Source organism: Marmota marmota, unplaced genomic scaffold, assembly GCF_001458135.2.
Source record: "Marmota marmota marmota unplaced genomic scaffold, marMar, whole genome shotgun sequence".
NCBI classification, from domain to species: Eukaryota; Metazoa; Chordata; class Mammalia; order Rodentia; family Sciuridae; genus Marmota; species Marmota marmota.
Window position 1 is genome coordinate 38,103,628 of NW_025999853.1, and position 4,689 is coordinate 38,108,316.

A 4,689-nucleotide genomic window follows, 5' to 3' on the forward strand; every position below is an offset into this window, starting at 1 on the left:
TGGAACTTCCTTCTTTTTCTAGTGGTTAGGGGCTACGCCCTTGGAGCTGTGTGCAGAACAGGAACTACTTAGTGATTTGTCTCTATTTAAGGTCTTTTTATTTTATTTTTATTATGTTTGAAGACAGAGATTGGGATGTTCTGAGAATTATCCTATAGGAAAATAAAGTCACAATATTGTTTAAATTCTCTTTATGAAGTTGAGCAAGTATAAAGAAAGAGAAACAACTGTTTTTGTACAGCTTAAAATCAGCTGTGGTTTTTGAGTTTCTTTAATTCTTTCTTTTTTTAAAAAAAATAGTTTTTTAGTTGTAGTGGGACACACAGTATCTTTGTTTATTGATTTTTTTTTTAAATGTTTTTGCTGAGGATTGAACCTGTGAATCACACATGCTAGGCAGGCACTCTGCCACTGAGCTACAGCCCCAGCCCCTTTCTTTTTATTCAATTGTTTTGTGTACTTTCACTATTTTTAATAATCTTTTTCACTTAAAATTATTTTATGCATACTTTTCACAAAATGGACATGACACATATTCCTGTCATCTCTCTCTCTCTCTCTTTTTGTACCAGGGTATGAACTCAGAGGCACTCAACCACTGAGCCATATCCCCAGCCCAATTTTTGTATTTTATTTAGAGACAGAGTCTCATGAGTTTCTTAGCACCTTGCGGTTGCTGGGGCTGGCTTTGAACTCACAATCCTCCTGTCTCAGTCTCTGGATCTGTGAGGATAACAGGCGTGTACCACCGTGCCTGGCTGTACCTATCATCTTAATGGTTATAGAGCAGGATGCCATGTTGCTCACCTAGTTTCCTACTGTGGTATTTTTGTTACTTTTATAAATTACACACACACACACACACACTCATACACACACATGTATATGTAAATTTAAACTTGATTGCTTTAAATTGCACATTTAATATCACAAAAAGCTCTACAATGCCTGCTTTCCCCATGTTGATCATAAAGTCCTCCTGGTAAGAAAATGAAAATTTTATCACATCCGTCAGCTATACTGAAAAAACAATGGATAATTTACACATCAAATCTTCATCCAGAACATTTTACAAAATACATACTCTGGTACACATCTGAATTCATCCTATAATTGGACTTTAAAAAGTCATTAAAGAAAAGGAAAAAAAATCTAACTTAACACTGACAAGCCTAGGAAATAATGCTGATGGCAAGGGAGAAAGAGCTTTAAATGTTGAATGCAACTTAGGTAAAGGAGATGAAGAAATTACTTGTTGAATGTATATTTAAATGTATCTGTTAGTAAGAGTTTTCTTTCTTTCTTCTTTTTTCTTTTTTGTAGTTGTTAATGGACTCATGCCTTTATTTTATTTGTTTATTTTTATGTGGTGCTAATCATTGAACCTAGTACTTCACACGTGCTAGGCAAGTGCTCTGCCACTGAGCTACAGCCCCAGCCCCAAGAGTTTTGTTTTTAATGAATTTCAATAAGGTGGACAAGTCTTTTGCCTCTTGTGGTTTCTGTCTTCACACCTGTGAAATCTTGACTAAAGAAACTGAATCATGGGACTTGACATTTAGGAAAAAGTATAACACTGAGGACAAGGGGAAATGACGTCAGTATTTTCTGAATGTTCCTAAGATTATAACAAATCAATCACATTAAAGAAGAATATCAAGGATAATATGTTGGATTTCACATTGCTTATGTTTTATGAGTTAGTTATGTACAATATCTCAATGACAAAAATAAAAATTCAATGTAGACTCTCTTGAGAAACTTAAAAAAGTAAATGTTAGCCTCAATTAGTTTTTTTTTTGTGTGTGTGTGTATGTGTGTGTGTGTGTGTTGGTATCCGGGATTGAACCCATGGGCAATTAACTACGGAGCCACATCCCCAACTCTTTTAATTTTTTTTTATTTTGAGACAGAGTTTTGCTAAGTTGCTGAGGCTGGTTTTAACTTGTGATCTTCTTGCCTCAGCCTCCCAAGGTGTTGGGATGACAGGAATGGGCTACCAGGCCTGGCTCAATTAATTTTTTAAAATTTTTTATATTTAGTTGTAATTGGACACAATACCTTTATTTTATTTACTTATTTATATGTGGTGCTGGGGATTGAACCCAGGGCCTTGCACATGCTAGGTTAGTGCTCTACCCCACTGAGCCACAACCCCAGTCTTCCATTAGTTTTTAAATTTGGGAAATGGTATAATATATATTTTGGGGCATCAATGATAGAAACCATTGAAATTATTCAGACTTCTATTTCTACTTTTAGCATATCCTTGATGTACTCTGGGGTAACTCTAAAAACTAAAAAGAATGCCAGAATTGAAGTGAGAATCAAGGGGAAATTGAAAGAAGATGGGAGGATAATGAAATTGTCTAGTAACAACAAACATGATTTTTAAGGTTTCCTCGAAAATTTTACCAGATGATATATTTTAGCTCAATGGCATTGGGCTACTGGAAGTGACCAGAAAAATGAGTAGAGTGTCCTAATGGGTCCCTGTTAGGTTTTCAACTGAACTGTGATTTGAACGGCCCACTAATGAAGGGCTGATGACACAGCCTGGCTTGGTAAGGCTGGCTGTGGGGGGCTTACTGCCTGTTCTTCTCTCTTTCTTTCAAAATTTCTCTTGAATGGAACTGGAGACTCTCATGCTAAGTGAAATAAGCCAAAAATCAAAGGCCTAATGTTCTCTCTGATATCTCTGATATGTGGATGTGACTGACAATGAGGGGTGGTGGCAGGGGGTGGGGTGATGCTCACCTGTCTTGACAGGAGGGAATGGAGGGAGGGGAGGGGGGATGGGAATGGGAAAGACAGTAGAATGTATTGGCCATAACTTTCCTATGCTCACATCTGAATAAACGACCAGTGTAATTTCACATCATGTAAAACCACACGAGTGTGGAGTTATACTCCATGCATGTATGATATGTCAAAATACATTCTACTGTCATGTATAACTAAAAGAATAAATAAAAAAATTAAAAAATAATAAAAGACTTCTCTTAAAGGTTTAGGAACCTCTAACAGTCAGCAGAACAAAAACTCATCAGATTATAAAATTACCAAAAGAGTAATTCTGCAAATGGCTTAATCATGAGCATGTTATCCATCATCTTTTTTTTTTTTTTTGAGACAGGGAATATGGACTTAAGTATAAATAAAACTCTTGTATATTTTAAATGTTTCTTTCACTTATCTGAAGGGTTTTTGAAAAAATCTCAGCTTTAAAATATCCTTTATTGACCATTAAAAATTACCCCTTCTTTTAGTCTTTTTTTATGATACTGTTGAAGACTACCCAGCAGTGAGAGTAGTCAAAAGTTTCAGGAGCATTTTGGAAGAGACACATTGAGTCTGGAAAGAAATATTTTATTTTAAGATGTCTATTTTATCATTGAGATGTATTCTCAAAGCAAATCTTCTCTAAGATACTTAAGTACTCAGGATAGGACACATTGACTTATTAAAAATTACAAAGACTAAAGAAAGTGAGCACAAGTCAATAAAACTACAACTCAGCATTCCAATATTTCCACAAGGTATCTATCTTCACTATGAAATGCAATAAGACTAGCAATATTTGAGTGAAATGATCTCTAATCTGTATATTACACTCATGTGCCCAAATGGAAGACTATGGGAAAGAAGTACAGAGAGCTGCACCCCGGGACTATTTTGTCCAAGCTTAAAAATTTTAATTGAGGGCAAGGCAAGGATGAAGGATGGGTATAGATTAGGCTCTACATGCAAACAACAAAACAAAACAAAACAAAACAAAAAACAAAAACCAGAAAAACAACAATAAAACAAAAGCAAACAATCAAACAAAATCCAAAACAAAAAACATCAAATTAAAATACTTTAAGAAGATTGTTTTATTTTATTTTTTTATTTAAAAAAAATTTTTTTAGTTATACATGGACATGATATCTTCATTTTGTTTATTTTATTTTAATGTGATGCTGAGGATTGAACCCAGTACCTCACATGTACAAGGCAAGCGCCCCAGCCCTAGCCTGCAGCGGATTGTTTTAGATGTTTATTTGATACAAAAATGTAGTCAGCTAGCATAAATTATTTCTTTTCATTACAAAAACTCCACATATTAAGGATTGAACAATTGGGGGAAAACAAATCTAGAAACGTTTTTATTTTATTTTTTGCCTGAGCACTAAACCCACTAAAAAGGCTCTACAAAAGAGCCTTGAGAATATCATACTCTGCAGTGAAACTACTTCAGTTCTTCCACAAAGTGCTCATCTATTGAAAGCAAATTCTGCTTAATACAAACTCTATAGGCTTTTCTTTTTCTTTTTAAAAATATTTTTAGTTGTAGATGGACACAAATCCTCTGTTTTTATTTATTTATTTTTATATGGTGCTGAGGATTGAACCCATAGTTTCACATGTGCCAGAAAGTGCTCTGCCACTGAGTTAGAACCCCAGCCCACCTCTGTTGGCCTTTCTAATGAAGGATCATTTGCAAGCAGCAAATATCCCAAGCTTTATGTTGTTAAAAATCACCACCGGGCTGGGGATGTGGCTCAAGCGGTAGCGCGCTCGCCTGGCATGCATGAGGTTCGATCCTCAGCACCACATACAAACAAAGATGTTGTGTCCACCAAAAACTAAAAAATAAATATTAAAAAATTCTCTCTCTCTCTCTCTCTCAAAAAAAAAAAAAAAAAA